This window comes from Genypterus blacodes, unplaced genomic scaffold (genome assembly GCF_046128005.1).
Source record: "Genypterus blacodes isolate CSIRO-AG114 ecotype Tasmania unplaced genomic scaffold, CSIRO-AGI_Gbla_v1 ptg000039l_1, whole genome shotgun sequence".
NCBI lineage: Eukaryota > Metazoa > Chordata > Actinopteri > Ophidiiformes > Ophidiidae > Genypterus > Genypterus blacodes.
In genome coordinates, this window is record NW_027466852.1 from 7,487,710 (window position 1) to 7,505,052 (window position 17,343).

Genomic DNA, 17,343 nt, shown 5'->3' on the forward strand with positions numbered 1-17,343 from the left:
GTTCTCCCGAGGGAAATTGCGTGTTCACAGAGGGAGTGAAACATGAGGGAGGAGGACCAGGTGAGGCCTGCTGCTCAGAGGGCCAAAATGCTTACGGCACCGGGTATTCCCAGGCGGTCTCCCATCCAAGTACTAACCTGGCCCGACGCTGATTAGCTTACGAGATCAGATGAGATCGGGTGTGTTCAGAGTGGTATGGCCGTAAACGAGGAGAGCAGCCACACAGAGGCTCTTTATAGGTGAGACAGACCCAGTTCAAGTCACCGGGTACACATGACTACACTCAAGTTCATGTATATCACAATTTACATGATGCCTTTATCAGAAACACACATTTCTGGATAATGAAGTCTTACCTAATGAAACTGATAATCATCACATAGAACATACAGAGGGACCACTTACATCTCTGACGCTCACTTTCATCATCATCATCATCATCATCGTCACACAGTGGCTCGTGTACTTCACTCCTCATGTGCATTCAATCATCTCATATTATGCCCATGTGCAATACTCATTTTCTGAATGTATGCTTTCATATAACATAAGATAAGATACAACTTTATTCTCCTGAGGGACATTGGGTGTTGACAGAGGGAGTTAAACATGAGGGAGGAGGACCAGGTGAGGCCTGCTGCTCAGAGGGCCAAAATGCTAACGGCACCGGGTATTCCCAGGCAGTCTCCCATCCAAGTACTAACCTGGCCCGACGCTGATTAGCTTCCGAGATCAGACGAGATCGGGCCTGTTCAGAGTGGTATGGCTGTAAACGAGGAGAGCAGCCACACAGAGGCTCTTTATAGGTGAGACAGACCCAGTTCAAGTCACCGTGTACACATGACTACACTCAAGTTCATGTATATCACAATTTCCATGATGCCTTCATCAGAAACACACATTTCTGGATAATGAAGTCTTACCTAATGAAACCGATAATCATCACATAGAACATAAAGAGGGACCACTAACATCTCTGACGCTCACTTTCATCCTCATCATCATCATTGTCACACAGTGGCTCGTGTACATCACTCCTCATGTGCATTCAATCATCTCATATTATGCCCATGTGCAATACTCATTTTCTGAATGTATGCTTTCATATAAGATAAGATAAGATAAAACCAGGTGAGGCCTGCTGCTCAGAGGGCCAAAACGCTTACGGCACCAGGTATTCCCAGGCGGTCTCCCATCCAAGTACTAACGTGGCCCTACGCTGCTTAGCTTCTGAGATCAGACGAGATCAGGCGTGTTCAGAGTGGTATGGCTGTAAACGAGGAAAGCAGCCACACAGAGGCTCTTTATAGGTGAGACAGGCCCAGTTCAAGTCACTGTGTACGCATGACTACACTCAAGTTCATGTATATCACAATTTACATGATTCCTTCATCAGAAGAACACTAACATTTCAGATAAGATAAGATACAACTTTATTCTCCCGAGGGAAATTGCGTGTTCACAGAGGGAGTGCAACATAAGGGAGGAGGACCAGGTGAGGCCTGCTGCTCAGAGGGCCAAAACTCTTACTGCACCGGGTATTCCCAGGCGGTCTCCCATCCATGTACTTAGCTGGCCCGACGCTGCTTAGCTTCCGAGATCAGACGAGATCAGGCGTGTTCAGAGTGGTATGGCCCTAAACGAGGAGAGCAGCCACACAGAGGCTCTTTATAGGTGAGACAGACCCAGTTCAAGTCACCGTGTACACATGACTACACTCAAGTTCATGTATATCACAATTTACATGATGCCTTCATCAGAAGAACAGTGACATTTCAGATAAGATAAGATACAACTTTATTCTCCCGAGGGAAATTGCGTGTTCACAGAGGGAGTGAAACATGAGGGAGGAGGACCAGGTGAGGCCTGCTGCTCAGAGGGCCAAAATGCTTACTGCACCGGGTATTCCCAGGCTGTCTCCCATTCAAGTACTAACCTGGCCCGATGCTGCTTAGCTTCCGAGATCAGACGAGATCGGGCGTGTTCAGAGTTGTATGGCCGTAAACGAGGAGAGCAGCCACACAGAGGCTCTTTATAGGTGAGACAGACCCAGTTCAAGTCACCGTGTACACATGACTACACTCAAGTTCATGTATATCACAATTTACAAGATGCCTTCATCAGAAACACACATTTCTGGATAATGAAGTCTTACCTAATGAAACTGATAATCATCACATAGAACATACAAAGGGACCACTTACATCTCTGGCGCTCACTTTCATCCTCATCATCATCATCATCATCATCATCATCGTCACACAGTGGCTCGTGTACTTCACTCCTCATGTGCATTCAATCATCTCATATTATGCCCATGTGCAATACTTATTTTCTGAATGTATGCTTTCATATAAGATGAGATAAGATACAACTTTATTTTCCTGAGGGACATTGGGTGTTGACAGAGGGAGTGAAACATGAGGGAGGAGGACCAGGTGAGGCCTGCTGCTCAGAGGGCCAAAATGCTTACGGCACCGGGTATTCCCAGGCGGTCTCCCATCCAAGTACTAACCTGGCCCGACGCTGCTTAGCTTTCGAGATCAGACGAGATCAGGCGTGTTCAGAGTGGTATGGCCGTAAACGAGGAGAGCAGCCACACAGAGGCTCTTTATAGGTGAGACAGGCCCAGTTCAAGTCACTGTGTACACATGACTACACTCAAGTTCATGTATATCAAAATTTACATGATGCCTTCATCAGAAACACACATTTCTGGATAATGAAGTCTTACCTAATGAAACAGATAATCATCACATAGAACATACAGAGGGACCACTTACATCTCTGGCGCTCACTTTCATCCTCATCATCATCATTGTCACACAGTGGCTCATGTACTTCACTCCTCATGTGCATTCAATCATCTCATATTATGCCCATGTGCAATACTCATTTTCTGAATGTATGCTTTCATATAAGATAAGATAAGATACAACTTTATTTTCCTGAGGGACATTGGGTGTTCACAGAGGGAGTGAAACATGAGAGAGGAGGACCAGGTGAGGCCTGCTGCTCAGAGGGCCAAAATGCTTACGGCACCGGGTATTCCCAGGCGGTCTCCCATCCAAGTACTAACCTGGCCCGACGCTGCTTAGCTTCCGAGATCAGACGAGATCGGGCATGTTTAGAGTGGTCTGGCCGTAAACGAGGAGAGGAGCCACACAGAGGCTCTTTATAGGTGAGACAGACCCAGTTCAAGTCACCTTGTACGCATGACTACAGTCAAGTTCATATATATCACAATTTACATGATGCCTTCATCAGAAGAACACTAACATTTCAGATAAGATAAGATACAACTTTGTTCTCCCGAGGGAAATTGCATGTTCACAGAGGGAGTGAAACATGAGGGAGGAGGACCAGGTGAGGCCTGCTGCTCAGACGGCCAAAATGCTTACGGCACCGGGTATTCCCAGGCGGTCTCCCATCCAAGTACTAACCTGGCCCGACGCTGCTTAGCTTCCGAGATCAGACGAGATCGGGCGTGTTCAGAGTGGTCTGGCCGTAAACGAGGAGAGGAGCCACACAGAGGCTCTTTATAGGTGAGACAGACCCAGTTCAAGTCACCGTGTACGCATGACTACACTCAAGTTCATGTATATCACAATTTACATGATGCCTTCATCAGAAGAACACTAACATTTCAGATAAGATAAGATACAACTTTATTCTCCCGAGGGAAATTGCGTGTTGACAGAGGGAGTGAAACATGAGGGAGGAGGACCAGGTGAGGCCTGCTGCTCAGAGGGCCAAAATGCTTACGGCACCGGGTATTCCCAGGCGGTCTCCCATCCAAGTACTAACCTGGCCCGACGCTGATTAGCTTCCGAGATCAGACGAGATCGGGCATGTTCAGAGTGGTATGGCCGTAAACGAGGAGAGCAGCCACACAGAGGCTCTTTATAGGTGAGACGGACCCAGTTCAAGTCACCGTGTACACATGACTACACTCAAGTTCATGTATATCACAATTTAAATGATGCCTTTATCAGAAACACACATTTCTGGATAATGAAGTCTTACCTAATGAAACTGATAATCATCACATAGAACATACAGAGGGACCACTTACAACTCTGGCGCTCACTTTCATCCTCATCATCATCATCATCATCATCATCATCGTCACACAGTGGCTCGTGTACTTCACTCCTCATGTGCATTCAATCATCTCATATTATGCCCATGTGCAATACTCATTTTCTGAATGTATGCTTTCATATAAGATAAGATAAGATACAACTTTATTCTCATGAGGGACATTGGGTGTTGACAGAGGGAGTGAAACATGAGGGAGGAGGACCAGGTGAGGCCTGCTGCTCAGAGGGCCAAAATGCTTACGGCAGCGGGTATTCCCAGGCGGTCTCCCATCCAAGTACTAACCTGGCCCGACGCTGCTTAGCTTCCGAGATCAGACGAGATCGGGCATGTTTAGAGTGGTCTGGCCGTAAACGAGGAGAGGAGCCACACAGAGGCTCTTTATAGGTGAGACAGACCCAGTTCAAGTCACCTTGTACGCATGACTACAGTCAAGTTCATGTATATCACAATTTACATGATGCCTTCATCAGAAGAACACTAACATTTCAGATAAGATAAGATACAACTTTGTTCTCCCGAGGGAAATTGCGTGTTCACAGAGGGAGTGAAACATGAGGGAGGAGGACCAGGTGAGGCCTGCTGCTCAGACGGCCAAAATGCTTACGGCACCGGGTATTCCCAGGCGGTCTCCCATCCAAGTACTAACCTGGCCCGACGCTGCTTAGCTTCCGAGATCAGACGAGATCGGGCGTGTTCAGAGTGGTATGGCCGTAAACGAGGAGAGGAGCCACACAGAGGCTCTTTATAGGTGAGACGGACCCAGTTCAAGTCACCGTGTACACATGACTACACTCAAGTTCATGTATATCACAATTTACATGATGCCTTCATCAGAAGAACACTAACATTTCAGATAAGATAAGATACAACTTTGTTCTCCCGAGGGAAATTGCGTGTTCACAGAGGGAGTGAAACATGAGGGAGGAGGACCAGGTGAGGCCTGCTGCTCAGAGGGCCAAAATGCTTACGGCACCGGGTATTCCCAGGCGGTCTCCCATCCAAGTACTAACCTGGCCCGACGCTGCTTAGCTTCCGAGATCAGACAAGATCGGGCATGTTTAGAGTGGTCTGGCCGTAAACGAGGAGAGGAGCCACACAGAGGCTCTTTATAGGTGAGACAGACCCAGTTCAAGTCACCTTGTACGCATGACTACAGTCAAGTTCATGTATATCACAATTTACATGATGCCTTCATCAGAAGAACACTAACATTTCAGATAAGATAAGATACAACTTTGTTCTCCCGAGGGAAATTGCGTGTTCACAGAGGGAGTGAAACATGAGGGAGGAGGACCAGGTGAGGCCTGCTGCTCAGACGGCCAAAATGCTTACGGCACCGGGTATTCCCAGGCGGTCTCCCATCCAAGTACTAACCTGGCCCGACACTGCTTAGCTTCCGAGATCAGACGAGATCGGGCGTGTTCAGAGTGGTATGGCCGTAAACGAGGAGAGGAGCCACACAGAGGCTCTTTATAGGTGAGACGGACCCAGTTCAAGTCACCGTGTACACATGACTACACTCAAGTTCATGTATATCACAATTTACATGATGCCTTCATCAGAAGAACACTAACATTTCAGATAAGATAAGATACAACTTTGTTCTCCCGAGGGACATTGCGTGTTCACAGAGGGAGTGAAACATGAGGGAGGAGGACCAGGTGAGGCCTGCTGCTCAGACGGCCAAAATGCTTACGGCACCGGGTATTCCCAGGCAGTCTCCCATCCAAGTACTAACCTGGCCCGACGCTGCTTAGCTTCCGAGATCAGACGAGATCGGGCGTGTTCAGAGTGGTCTGGCCGTAAACGAGGAGAACAGCCACACAGAGGCTCTTTATAGGTGAGACAGACCCAGTTCAAGTCACCGTGTACGCATGACTACACTCAAGTTCATGTATATCACAATTTACATGATGCCTTCATCAGAAGAACACTAACATTTCAGATAAGATAAGATACAACTTTATTCTCCCGAGGGAAATTGCGTGTTGACAGAGGGAGTGAAACATGAGGGAGGAGGACCAGGTGAGGCCTGCTGCTCAGAGGGCCAAAATGCTTACGGCACCGGGTATTCCCAGGCGGTCTCCCATCCAAGTACTAACCTGGCCCGACGCTGATTAGCTTCCGAGATCAGACGAGATCGGGCATGTTCAGAGTGGTATGGCCGTAAACGAGGAGAGCAGCCACACAGAGGCTCTTTATAGGTGAGACAGACCCAGTTCAAGTCACCGTGTACACATGACTACACTCAAGTTCATGTATATCACAATTTACATGATGCCTTTATCAGAAACACACATTTCTGGATAATGAAGTCTTACCTAATGAAACTGATAATCATCACATAGAACATACAGAGGGACCACTTACATCTCTGGCGCTCACTTTCATCCTCATCATCATCATCATCATCATCATCATCGTCACACAGTGGCTCGTGTACTTCACTCCTCATGTGCATTCAATCATCTCATATTATGCCCATGTGCAATACTCATTTTCTGAATGTATGCTTTCATATAAGATAAGATAAGATACAACTTTATTCTCATGAGGGACATTGGGTGTTGACAGAGGGAGTGAAACATGAGGGAGGAGGACCAGGTGAGGCCTGCTGCTCAGAGGGCCAAAATGCTTACGGCACCGGTTATTCCCAGGCGGTCTCCCATCCAAGTACCAACCTGGCCCGACGCTGATTAGCTTCCGAGATCAGACGAGATTGGGCGTGTTCAGAGTGGTATGGCCGTAAACGAGGAGAGCAGCCACTCAGAGGCTCTTTATAGGTAAGACAGACCCAGTTCAAGTCACTGTGTACACATAACTACACTCAAGTTCATGTATATCACAATTGACATGATGCCTTCATCATAAACACACATTTCAGATAAGATAAGATACAACTTTATTCTCCCGAGGGAAATTGCGTGTTGACAGAGGGAGTGAAACATGAGGGAGGAGGACCAGGTGAGGCCTGCTGCTCAGATGGCCAAAATGCTTACGGCACCCGGTATTTCCAGGCGGTCTCCCATCCAAGTACTAACCTGGCCCGACGCTGATTAGCTTCCGAGATCAGACGAGATCGGGCGTGTTCAGAGTGGTATGGACGTAAACGAGGAGCGAAGCCACACAGAGGCTCTTTATAGGTGAGACAGACCCAGTTCAAGTCACCGTGTACACATGACTACACTCAAGTTCATGTATATCACAATTTACATGATGCCTTCATCAGAAACACACATTTCTGGATAATGAAGTCTTACCTAATGAAACTGATAATCATCACATAGAACATACAGAGGGACCACTTACATCTCTGACGCTCACTTTTATCCTCATCATCATCATTGTCACACAGTGGCTCATGTTCTTCACTTCTCATGTGCATTCAATCTTCTCATATTATGACCACGTGCAATACTCATTTTCTGAATGTATGCTTTCATATAAGATAAGATAAGATACACCTTTATTCTCCTGAGGGACATTGGGTGTTGACAGAGGGAGTGAAACAAGAGGGAGGAGGACCAGGTGAGGCCTGCTGCTCAGAGGGCCAAAATGCTAACGGCACCGGGTATTCCAAGGCAGTCTCCCATCCAAGTACTAAGCTGGCCGGACGCTGCTTAGCTTCCGAGATCAGACAAGATCGGGCATGTTCAGAGTGGTATGGCCGTAAACGAGGAGAGCAGCCACACAGAGGCTCTTTATAGGTGAGACAGACCCAGTTCAAGTCACCGTGTACACATGACTACACTCAAGTTTATGTATATCACAATTTACATGATGCCTTCATCAGAAACACACATTTCTGGATAATGAATTCTTTCCTAATGAAACTGATAATCATCACATAGAACATACAGAGGGACCACTTACATTTCTAGCGCTCACTTTCATCCTCATCATCATCATCATCATCATCATCGTCACACAGTGGCTCGTGTACTTCACTCCTCATGTGCATTCAATCATCTCATATTATGCCCATGTGCAATACTCATTTTCTGAATGTATGCTTTCATATAAGATAAGATAAGATACAACTTTATTTTCCTGAGGGGCATTGGGTGTTGACAGAGGGAGTGAAACAAGAGGGAGGAGGACCAGGTGAGGCCTGCTGCTCAGAGGGCCAAAATGCTAACGGCACCGGGTATTCCCAGGCGGTCTCCCATCCAAGTACTAACCTGGCCCGACGCTGATAAGCTTCTGAGATCAGACGAGATCGGGTGTGTTCAGAGTGGTATGGCCGTAAACGAGGAGAGCAGCCACACAGAGGCTCTTTATAGGTGAGACAGACCCAGTTCAAGTCACCGTGTACACATGACTACACTCAAGTTCATGTATATCACAATTTACATGATGCCTTCATCAGAAACACACATTTCTGGATAATGAAGTCTTACCTAATGAAACTGATAATCATCACATAGAACATAAAGAGGGACCACTAACATCTCTGGCGCTCACTTTCATCATCATCATCATCATCATCATCATCATCATCGTCACACAGTGGCTCGTGTACTTCACTTCTCATGTGCATTCAATCTTCTCATATTATGCCCATGTGCAATACTCATTTTCTGAATGTATGCTTTCATATAAGATAAGATAAGATGCAACTTTATTCTCCCGAGGGACATTGCTTGTTCACAGAGGGAGTGAAACATGAGGGAGGAGGACCAGGTGAGGCCTGCTGCTCAGAGGGCCAAAATGCTTACGGCACCGGGTATTTCCAGGCGGTCTCCCATCCACGTACTAACCTGGCCCGACGCTGCTTAGCTTCCGAGATCAGACGAGATCAGGCGTGTTCAGAGTGGTACGGCCAAAACGAGGAGAGCAGTCACACCGAGGCTCTTTATAGGTGAGACAGACCCAGTTCAAGTCACCGTGTACACATGACTACACTCCAGTTCATGTATATCACAATTTACATGATGCCTTTATCAGAAACACACATTTGTGGATAATGAAGTCTTACCTAATGAAACTAATAATCATCACATAGAACATACAGAGGGACCACTTACATCTCTGACGCTCACTTTCATCCTCATCATCATCATTGTCACACAGTGGCTCGTGTACTTCACTCCTCATGTGCATTCAATCATCTCATATTATGCCCATGTGCAATACTCATTTTCTGAATGTATGATTTCATATAAGATAAGATAAGATACAACTTTATTCTCCCGATGGACATTGGGTGTTGACAGAGGGAGTGAAACATGAGGGAGGAGGACCAGGTGACGCCTGTTGCTCATAGGGCAAAATGCTTACGGCACCGGGTATTCCCAGGCGGTCTCCCATCCAAGTACTAACCTGGCCCGACGCTGTTTAGCTTCCGAGATCAGACGAGATCAGGCGTGTTCAGAGTGGTATGGCCGTAAACGAGGAGAGCAGCCACACAGAGGATCTTTATAGGTGAGACAGACCCAGTTCAAGTCACCGTGTACGCATGACTACACTCAAGTTCATGTATATCACAATTTACATGATGCCTTCATCAGAAGAACACTAACATTTCAGATAAGATAAGATACAACTTTATTCTCCCGAGGGCAATTGCGTGTTGTCAGAGGGAGTGAAACATGAGGGAGGAGGACCAGGTGAGGCCTGCTGCTCAGAGGGCCAAAATGCTTACGGCACCGGGTATTCCCAGGTGGTCTCCCATCCAAGTACTAACCTGGCCCGACGATGATTAGCTTCAGAGATCAGCGAGATCGGGCGTGTTCAGAGTGGTATGGCCGTAAACGAGGAGAGCAGCCACACAGAGGCTCTTTATAGGTGAGACTGACCCAGTTCAAGTCACCGTGTACACATGACTACACTCAAGTTCATGTATATCACAATTTACATGATGCCTTCATCAGAAACACACATTTCTGGATAATGAAGTCTTACCTAATGAAACTGATAATCATCACATAGAACATACAGAGGGACCACTTACATCTCTGGCGCTCACTTTCATCCTCATCATCATCATTGTCACACAGTGGATCGTGTTCTTCACTTCTCATGTGCATTCAATCTTCTCGTATTATGACCATGTGCAATACTCATTTTCTGAATGTATGCTTTCATATAAGATAAGATAAGATACAACTTTATTCTCCCGAGGGAAATTGTGTGTTCACAGAGGGAGTGAAATATGAGGGAGGAGGACCAGGTGAGGCCTGCTGCTCAGATGGCCAAAATGCTTACTGCACCGGGTATTCCCAGGCGGTCTCCCATCCAAGTACTAACCTGGCCCGACGCTGCTTAGCTTCCGAGATCAGACGAGATCGGGCGTGTTCAGAGTGGTATGGCCGTAAACGAGGAGAGCAGCCACACAGAGGCTCTTTTTAGGTGAGACAGACCCAGTTCAAGTCACTGTGTACACATGACTACACTCAAGTTCACGTATATCACAATTTACATGATGCCTTCATCAGAAACACACATTTCTTGATAATGAAGTCTTACCTAATGAAACTGATAATCATCACATAGAACATACAGAGGGACCACTTACATCTCTGACGCTCACTTTCAACCTCATCATCATCATCATCATCATCATCATCGTCACAAAGTGGCTCGTGTACTTCACTCCTCATGTGCATTCAATCATCTCATATTATGCCCATGTGCAATACTCATTTTCTGAATGTATGCTTTCATGTAAGATAAGATAAGATACAACTTTGTTCTCCCGAGGGAAATTGCGTGTTCACAGAGGGAGTGAAACATGAGGGAGGAGGACCAGGTGAGGCCTGCTGCTCAGAGGGCCAAAATGCTTACTGCACCGGGTATTCCCAGGCGGTCTCCCATCCAAGTACTAACTTGGCCCTACGCTGCTTAGCTTCCGAGATCAGACGAGATCGGGCTTGTTCAGAGTGGTATGGCCGTAAACGAGGAGAGCAGCCACACAGAGGCTCTTTATAGGTGAGACAGACCCAGTTCAAGTCACCGTGTACACATGACTACACTCAAGTTCATGTATAACACAATTTACATGATGCCTTCATCAGAAACACACATTTTGGATAATGAAGTCTTACCTAATGAAACTGATAATCATCACATAGAACATACAGAGGGACCACTTACATCTCTGACGCTCACTTTCATCCTCATCATCATCATTGTCACACAGTGGCTCGTGTACTTCACTCCTCATGTGCATTCAATCATCTCATATTATGCCCATGTGCAATACTCATTTTCTGAATGTATGATTTCATATAAGATAAGATAAGATACAACTTTATTCTCCCGAGGGACATTGGGTGTTGACAGAGGGAGTGAAACATGAGGGAGGAGGACCAGGTGAGGCCTGCTGCTCAGAGGTCCAAAATGCTTACTGCACCGGGTATTCCCAGGCGGTCTCCCATCCAAGTACTAATCTGGACCGACACTGCTTAGCTTCCGAGATCAGACGAGATTGGGCGTGTTCAGAGTGGTATTGCCTTAAACAAGGAAAGCAGCCACTCAGAGGCTCTTTATAGGTGAGACAGACCCAGTTCAAGTCACTGTGTACACATGACTACACTCAAGTTCATGTATATCACAATTGACATGATGCCTTCATCATAAGCACACATTCCAGATAAGATAAGATACAACTTTATTCTCCCGAGGGAAATTGCGTGTTGACAGAGGGAGTGAAACATGAGGGAGGAGGACCAGGTGAGGCCTGCTGCTCAGAGGGCCAAAATGCTTACGGCACCGGGTATTCCCAGGCGGTCTCCCATCCAAGCACTAACCTGGCCCGACGCTGATAAGCTTCCGAGATCAGACGAGATCGGGCGTGTTCAGAGTCATATGGACGTAAACGAGGAGAGCAGCCACACAGAGGCTCTTTATAGGTGAGACAGACCCAGTTCAAGTCACCGTGTACACATGACTACACTCAAGTTCATGTGTATCACAATTTACATGATGCCTTCATCAGAAACACACATTTCTGGATAATGAAGTCTTACCTAATGAAACTGATAATCATCACATAGAACATACAGAGGGACCACTTACATCTCTGACGCTCACTTTCATCCTCATCATCATCATCATCATCATCATCATCATCGTCACAAAGTGGCTCGTGTACTTCACTCCTCATGTGCATTCAATCATCTCATATTATGCCCATGTGCAATACTCATTTTCTGAATGTATGCTTTCATGTAAGATAAGATAAGATACAACTTTGTTCTCCCGAGGGAAATTGCGTGTTCACAGAGGGAGTGAAACATGAGGGAGGAGGACCAGGTGAGGCCTGCTGCTCAGAGGGCCAAAATGCTTACTGCACCGGGTATTCCCAGGCGGTCTTCCATCCAAGTACTAACCTGGCCCGACGCTGCTTAGCTTCCGAGATCAGACGAGATCGGGCGTGTTCAGAGTGGTATGGCCGTAAACGCGGAGAGCAGCCACACAGAGGCTCTTTATAGGTGAGACAGACCCAGTTCAAGTCACCGTGTACACATGACTACACTCAAGTTCATGTATATCATAATTTACATGATGCCTTTATCAGAAACACAAATTTCTGGATAATGAAGTCTTACCTAATGAAACTGATAATCATCACATAGAACATACAGAGGGACCACTAACATCTCTGACGCTCACTTTTATCATCATCATCATCATTGTCACACAGTGGCTCGTGTACTTCACTCCTCATGTGATTTCAATCATCTCATATTATGCCCATGTGCAATACTCATTTTCTGAATGTATGATTTCATATAAGATAAGATAAGATACAACTTTATTCTCCCGAGGGACATTGGGTGTTGACAGAGGGAGTGAAACATGAGGGAGGAGGACCAGGTGAGGCCTGCTGCTCAGAGGGCCAAAATGCTTACTGCACCGGATATTCCCAGGCGATCTCCCATCCAAGTACTAAGCTGGCCCGACGCTGATTAGCTTCCGAGATCAGACGAGATCGGGCGTGTTCAGAGTGGTATGGACGTAAACGAGGAGAGAAGCCACACAGAGGCTCTTTATAGGTAAGACAGACCCAGTTCAAGTCACCGTGTACACATGACTACACTCAAGTTCATGTATATCACAATTTACATGATGCCTTCATCAGAAGAACACTCACATTTCAGATAAGATAAGATACAACTTTATTCTCCCGAGGTAAATTGTGTTTTCACAGAGGGAGTGAAACATGAGGGAGGAGGACCAGGTGAGGCCTGCTGCTCAGAGGGCCAAAATGCTTACGGCACCGGGTATTCCCAGGCGGTCTCCCATCCAAGTACTAACCTGGCCCGACGCTGCTTAGCTTCCGAGATCAGACAAGATCGGGCGTGTTCAGAGTGGTATGGCCGTAAACGAGGAGAGCAGCCACACAGAGGCTCTTTTTAGGTGACACAGACCCAGTTCAAGTCACCGTGTACACATGACTACACTCAAGTTCATGTATATCACAATTTACATGATGCCTTCATCAGAAACACACATTTCTGGATAATGAAGTCTTACCTAATGAAACTGATAATCATCACATAGAACATAAAGAGGGACCACTAACATCTCTGACCCTCACTTTCATCCTCATCATCATCATTGTCACACAGTGGCTCGTGTACATCACTCCTCATGTGCATTCAATCATCTCATATTTTGCCCATGTGCAATACTCATTTTCTGAATGTATGCTTTCATATAAGATAAGATAAGATAAAACCAGGTGAGGCCTGCTGCTCAGAGGGCCAAAATTCTTACGGCACCGGGTATTCCCAGGCGGTCTCCCATCCAAGTACTAACCTGGCCCGACGCTGATTAGCTTCCGGGATCAGACGAGATCGGGCGTGTTCAGAGTGGTATGGCCGTAATCGAGGAGAGCAGCCACACAGAGGCTCTTTATAGGTGAGACAGACCCAGTTCAAGTCACCGTGTACACATGACTACACTCAAGTTCATGTATATCACAATTTACATGATGCCTTTATCAGAAACACCAGTTCTGGATAATGAAGTCTTACCTAATGAAACTGATAATCATCACATAGAACATACAGAGGGACCACTTACATCTCTGACGCTCACTTTAATCCTCATCATCATCATTGTCACACAGTGGCTCGTGTACTTCACTCCTCATGTGCATTCAATCATCTCATATTATGCCCATGTGCAATACTCATTTTCTGAATGTATGCTTTCATATAAGATAAGATAAGATACAACTTTATTCTCCTGAGGGACATTGGGTCTTGGCAGAGGGTGTGAAACATGAGGAAAGAGGACCAGGTGAGGCCTGCTGCTCAGAGGGCCAAAAGGCTTACGGCACCGGGTATTCCCAGGCGGTCTCCAATCCAAGTACTAACCTGGCCCGACGCTGCTTAGCTTCCGAGATCAGACGAGATCAGGCGTGTTCGGAGTGGTATGGCCGTAAACGAGGAAAGCAGCCACACAGAGGCTCTTTATAGGTGAGACAGACCCAGTTCAAGTCACCGTGTACACATGACTACACTCAAGTTCATGTATATCACAATTTACATGATGCCTTCATCAGAAGAACACTAACATTTCAGATAAGATAAGATACAACTTTATTCTCCCGAGGGAAATTGCGTGTTCACAGAGGGAGTGAAACATAAGGGAGGAGGACCAGGTGAGGCCTGCTGCTCAGAGGGCCAAAACTCTTACTGCACCGGGTATTCCCAGGCGGTCTCCCATCCAAGTACTTAGCTGGCCCGACGCTGCTTAGCTTCCGAGATCAGACGAGATCCGGCGTGTTCAGAGTGGTATGGCCGTAAACGAGGAGAGCAGCCACACAGAGGCTCTTTTTAGGTGAGACAGACCCAGTTCAAGTCACCGTGTACACATGACCACACTCAAGTTCATGTATATCACAATTTACATGATGCCTTCATCAGAAGAAAAGTGACATTTCAGATAAGATAAGATACAACTTTATTCTCCCGAGGGAAATTGCGTGTTCACAGAGGGAGTGAAACATGAGGGAGGAGGACCAGGTGAGGCCTGCTGCTCAGAGGGCCAAAATGCTTACTGCACCGGATATTCCCAGGTGGTCTCCCATCCAAGTACTAACCTGGCCCGATGCTGCTTAGCTTCCGAGATCAGACGTGATCGGGCGTGTTCAGAGTTGTATGGCCGTAAACGAGGAGAGCAGCCACACAGAGGCTCTTTTTAGGTGAGACAGACCCAGTTCAAGTCACCGTGTACACATGACTACACTCAAGTTCATGTATATCACAATTTACAAGATGCCTTCATCAGAAACACACATTTCTTGATAATGAAGTCTTACCTAATGAAACTGATAATCATCACATAGAACCTACAAAGGGACCACTTACATCTCTGGCGCTCACTTTCATCCTCATCATCATCATCATCATCATCATCATCGTCACACAGTGGCTCGTGTACTTCACTCCTCATGTGCATTCAATCATCTCATATTATGCCCATGTGCAATACTCATTTTCTGAATGTATGCTTTCATATAAGATAAGATAAGATACAACTTTATTCTCATGAGGGACATTGGGTGTTGACAGAGGGAGTGAAACATGAGGGAGGAGGACCAGGTGAGGCCTGCTGCTAAGAGGGCCAAAATACTTACGGCACCGGTTATGCCCAGGCGGTCTCCCATCCAAGTACTAACCTGGCCCGACGCTGATTAGCTTCCGAGATCAGACGAGATCGGGCGTGTTCAGAGTGGTATGGCCATAAACGAGGAGAGCAGCCACACAGAGGCTCTTTTTAGGTGAGACAGACCCAGTTCAAGTCACCGTGTACACATGACTACACTCAAGTTCATGTATATCACAATTTACAAGATGCCTTCATCAGAAACACACATCTGGATAATGAAGTCTCACCTAATGAAACTGATAATCATCACATAGAACATACAAAGGGACCACTTACATCTCTGGCGCTCACTTTCATCCTCATCATCATCATCATCATCATCATCATCGTCACACAGTGGCTCGTGTACTTCACTCCTCATGTGCATTCAATCATCTCATATTATGCCCATGTGCAATACTCATTTTCTGAATGTATGCTTTCATATAAGATAAGATAAGATACAACTTTATTCTCATGAGGGACATTGGGTGTTGACAGAGGGAGTGAAACATGAGGGAGGAGGACCAGGTGAGGCCTGCTGCTCAGAGGGCCAAAATGCTTACGGCACCGGTTATTCCCAGGCGGTCTCCCATCCAAGTACTAACCTGGCCCGACGCTGATTAGCTTCCGAGATCAGACGAGATCGGGCGTGTTCAGAGTGGTATGGCCGTAAACGAGGAGAGCAGCCACACAGAGGCTCTTTATAGGTGAGACAGACCCAGTTCAAGTCACCGTGTACACATGACTACACTCAAGTTCATGTATATCACAATTTACATGATGCCTTCATCAGAAGAACACTAACATTTCAGATAAGATAAGATACAACTTTGTTCTCCCGAGGGAAATTGCGTGTTCACAGAGGGAGTGAAACATGAGGGAGGAGGACCAGGTGAGGCCTGCTGCTCAGAGGGCCAAAATGCTTACTGCACCGGGTATTCCCAGGCAGTCTCCCATCCAAGTACTAACCTGGCCCGACGCTGCTTAGCTTCCGAGATCAGACGAGATCGGGCGTGTTCAGAGTGGTATGGCCGTAAACGAGGAGAGCAGCCACACAGAGGCTCTTTATAGGTGAGACAGACCCAGTTTTAGTCACCGTGTACACATGACTACACTCAAGTTCATGTATATCACAATTTACATGATGCCTTTATCAGAAACACACATTTCTGGATAATGAAGTCTTACCTAATGAAACTGATAATCATCACATAGAACATACAGAGGGACCACTTACATCTCTGACGCTCACATTCATCCTCATCATCATCATTGTCACACAGTGGCTCGTGTACTTCACTCCTCATGTGCATTCAATCATCTCATATTATGCCCATGTGCAATACTCATTTTCTGAATGTATGATTTCATATAAGATAAGATAAGATACAACTTTATTCTCCTGAGGGACATTGGGTGTTGACAGAGTGAGTGAAACATGAGGGAGGAGGACCAGGTGAGGCCTGCTGCTCAGAGGGCCAAAATGCTTACTGCACCGGGTATTCCCAGGCGGTTTCCCATTCAAGTACTAACCTGGCCCGACGCTGCTTAGCTTCCGAGATCAGACGAGATCGGGCGTGTTCAGAGTGGTATGGCCGTAAACGAGGAAAGCAGCCACTCAGAGGCTCTTTA

General features: G+C 46.5%; 22 non-coding genes and 15 pseudogenes across 22 annotated transcripts; all 37 read right to left on the reverse strand.

Moving 5' to 3' along the window:
* Positions 1-88: 88 nt before the first annotated feature.
* On the reverse strand, positions 89-207 carry LOC142997206 (5S ribosomal RNA). The gene has a single exon (XR_012961940.1). It is a non-coding gene; the product is annotated as a 5S ribosomal RNA (ribosomal RNA).
* A 448-nt stretch (positions 208-655) lies between these two features.
* On the reverse strand, positions 656-774 carry LOC142998237 (5S ribosomal RNA; annotated as a pseudogene).
* A 385-nt stretch (positions 775-1,159) lies between these two features.
* Positions 1,160-1,278, reverse strand: LOC142997781 (5S ribosomal RNA). Its single transcript, XR_012962489.1, has one exon. It is a non-coding gene; the product is annotated as a 5S ribosomal RNA (ribosomal RNA).
* Positions 1,279-1,523: 245 nt separating this feature from the next.
* On the reverse strand, positions 1,524-1,642 carry LOC142998340 (5S ribosomal RNA; annotated as a pseudogene).
* A 245-nt stretch (positions 1,643-1,887) lies between these two features.
* Positions 1,888-2,006, reverse strand: LOC142998321 (5S ribosomal RNA; annotated as a pseudogene).
* Positions 2,007-2,466: 460 nt separating this feature from the next.
* On the reverse strand, positions 2,467-2,585 carry LOC142997264 (5S ribosomal RNA). Its single transcript, XR_012961998.1, has one exon. It is a non-coding gene; the product is annotated as a 5S ribosomal RNA (ribosomal RNA).
* Positions 2,586-3,030: 445 nt separating this feature from the next.
* On the reverse strand, positions 3,031-3,149 carry LOC142997623 (5S ribosomal RNA). The gene has a single exon (XR_012962339.1). It is a non-coding gene; the product is annotated as a 5S ribosomal RNA (ribosomal RNA).
* Positions 3,150-3,394: 245 nt separating this feature from the next.
* Positions 3,395-3,513, reverse strand: LOC142998911 (5S ribosomal RNA). Its single transcript, XR_012963197.1, has one exon. It is a non-coding gene; the product is annotated as a 5S ribosomal RNA (ribosomal RNA).
* A 245-nt stretch (positions 3,514-3,758) lies between these two features.
* On the reverse strand, positions 3,759-3,877 carry LOC142997220 (5S ribosomal RNA). The gene has a single exon (XR_012961954.1). It is a non-coding gene; the product is annotated as a 5S ribosomal RNA (ribosomal RNA).
* Positions 3,878-4,337: 460 nt separating this feature from the next.
* LOC142998103 (5S ribosomal RNA) lies at positions 4,338-4,456 on the reverse strand (annotated as a pseudogene).
* Positions 4,457-4,701: 245 nt separating this feature from the next.
* LOC142998670 (5S ribosomal RNA) lies at positions 4,702-4,820 on the reverse strand. Its single transcript, XR_012962969.1, has one exon. It is a non-coding gene; the product is annotated as a 5S ribosomal RNA (ribosomal RNA).
* A 245-nt stretch (positions 4,821-5,065) lies between these two features.
* Positions 5,066-5,184, reverse strand: LOC142997951 (5S ribosomal RNA). The gene has a single exon (XR_012962653.1). It is a non-coding gene; the product is annotated as a 5S ribosomal RNA (ribosomal RNA).
* A 245-nt stretch (positions 5,185-5,429) lies between these two features.
* Positions 5,430-5,548, reverse strand: LOC142998631 (5S ribosomal RNA). Its single transcript, XR_012962932.1, has one exon. It is a non-coding gene; the product is annotated as a 5S ribosomal RNA (ribosomal RNA).
* A 245-nt stretch (positions 5,549-5,793) lies between these two features.
* On the reverse strand, positions 5,794-5,912 carry LOC142997350 (5S ribosomal RNA). Its single transcript, XR_012962079.1, has one exon. It is a non-coding gene; the product is annotated as a 5S ribosomal RNA (ribosomal RNA).
* Positions 5,913-6,157: 245 nt separating this feature from the next.
* LOC142997221 (5S ribosomal RNA) lies at positions 6,158-6,276 on the reverse strand. Its single transcript, XR_012961955.1, has one exon. It is a non-coding gene; the product is annotated as a 5S ribosomal RNA (ribosomal RNA).
* Positions 6,277-6,736: 460 nt separating this feature from the next.
* Positions 6,737-6,855, reverse strand: LOC142998025 (5S ribosomal RNA; annotated as a pseudogene).
* A 241-nt stretch (positions 6,856-7,096) lies between these two features.
* On the reverse strand, positions 7,097-7,215 carry LOC142997861 (5S ribosomal RNA). Its single transcript, XR_012962568.1, has one exon. It is a non-coding gene; the product is annotated as a 5S ribosomal RNA (ribosomal RNA).
* Positions 7,216-7,660: 445 nt separating this feature from the next.
* LOC142998355 (5S ribosomal RNA) lies at positions 7,661-7,779 on the reverse strand (annotated as a pseudogene).
* A 457-nt stretch (positions 7,780-8,236) lies between these two features.
* LOC142998008 (5S ribosomal RNA) lies at positions 8,237-8,355 on the reverse strand (annotated as a pseudogene).
* A 460-nt stretch (positions 8,356-8,815) lies between these two features.
* LOC142998332 (5S ribosomal RNA) lies at positions 8,816-8,934 on the reverse strand (annotated as a pseudogene).
* A 443-nt stretch (positions 8,935-9,377) lies between these two features.
* Positions 9,378-9,496, reverse strand: LOC142997136 (5S ribosomal RNA). The gene has a single exon (XR_012961872.1). It is a non-coding gene; the product is annotated as a 5S ribosomal RNA (ribosomal RNA).
* A 245-nt stretch (positions 9,497-9,741) lies between these two features.
* Positions 9,742-9,859, reverse strand: LOC142998263 (5S ribosomal RNA; annotated as a pseudogene).
* A 445-nt stretch (positions 9,860-10,304) lies between these two features.
* On the reverse strand, positions 10,305-10,423 carry LOC142997170 (5S ribosomal RNA). Its single transcript, XR_012961905.1, has one exon. It is a non-coding gene; the product is annotated as a 5S ribosomal RNA (ribosomal RNA).
* A 460-nt stretch (positions 10,424-10,883) lies between these two features.
* Positions 10,884-11,002, reverse strand: LOC142997908 (5S ribosomal RNA). Its single transcript, XR_012962612.1, has one exon. It is a non-coding gene; the product is annotated as a 5S ribosomal RNA (ribosomal RNA).
* Positions 11,003-11,446: 444 nt separating this feature from the next.
* LOC142998286 (5S ribosomal RNA) lies at positions 11,447-11,565 on the reverse strand (annotated as a pseudogene).
* Positions 11,566-11,806: 241 nt separating this feature from the next.
* Positions 11,807-11,925, reverse strand: LOC142998353 (5S ribosomal RNA; annotated as a pseudogene).
* A 463-nt stretch (positions 11,926-12,388) lies between these two features.
* LOC142997503 (5S ribosomal RNA) lies at positions 12,389-12,507 on the reverse strand. Its single transcript, XR_012962227.1, has one exon. It is a non-coding gene; the product is annotated as a 5S ribosomal RNA (ribosomal RNA).
* A 445-nt stretch (positions 12,508-12,952) lies between these two features.
* LOC142998220 (5S ribosomal RNA) lies at positions 12,953-13,071 on the reverse strand (annotated as a pseudogene).
* Positions 13,072-13,316: 245 nt separating this feature from the next.
* LOC142997117 (5S ribosomal RNA) lies at positions 13,317-13,435 on the reverse strand. The gene has a single exon (XR_012961855.1). It is a non-coding gene; the product is annotated as a 5S ribosomal RNA (ribosomal RNA).
* Positions 13,436-13,820: 385 nt separating this feature from the next.
* LOC142997968 (5S ribosomal RNA) lies at positions 13,821-13,939 on the reverse strand. The gene has a single exon (XR_012962670.1). It is a non-coding gene; the product is annotated as a 5S ribosomal RNA (ribosomal RNA).
* Positions 13,940-14,383: 444 nt separating this feature from the next.
* Positions 14,384-14,502, reverse strand: LOC142997771 (5S ribosomal RNA). The gene has a single exon (XR_012962480.1). It is a non-coding gene; the product is annotated as a 5S ribosomal RNA (ribosomal RNA).
* Positions 14,503-14,747: 245 nt separating this feature from the next.
* On the reverse strand, positions 14,748-14,866 carry LOC142998248 (5S ribosomal RNA; annotated as a pseudogene).
* A 245-nt stretch (positions 14,867-15,111) lies between these two features.
* On the reverse strand, positions 15,112-15,230 carry LOC142998164 (5S ribosomal RNA; annotated as a pseudogene).
* Positions 15,231-15,690: 460 nt separating this feature from the next.
* LOC142998024 (5S ribosomal RNA) lies at positions 15,691-15,809 on the reverse strand (annotated as a pseudogene).
* A 458-nt stretch (positions 15,810-16,267) lies between these two features.
* On the reverse strand, positions 16,268-16,386 carry LOC142997297 (5S ribosomal RNA). The gene has a single exon (XR_012962028.1). It is a non-coding gene; the product is annotated as a 5S ribosomal RNA (ribosomal RNA).
* Positions 16,387-16,631: 245 nt separating this feature from the next.
* LOC142997519 (5S ribosomal RNA) lies at positions 16,632-16,750 on the reverse strand. The gene has a single exon (XR_012962242.1). It is a non-coding gene; the product is annotated as a 5S ribosomal RNA (ribosomal RNA).
* Positions 16,751-17,195: 445 nt separating this feature from the next.
* Positions 17,196-17,314, reverse strand: LOC142997570 (5S ribosomal RNA). Its single transcript, XR_012962290.1, has one exon. It is a non-coding gene; the product is annotated as a 5S ribosomal RNA (ribosomal RNA).
* Positions 17,315-17,343: the final 29 nt, after the last annotated feature.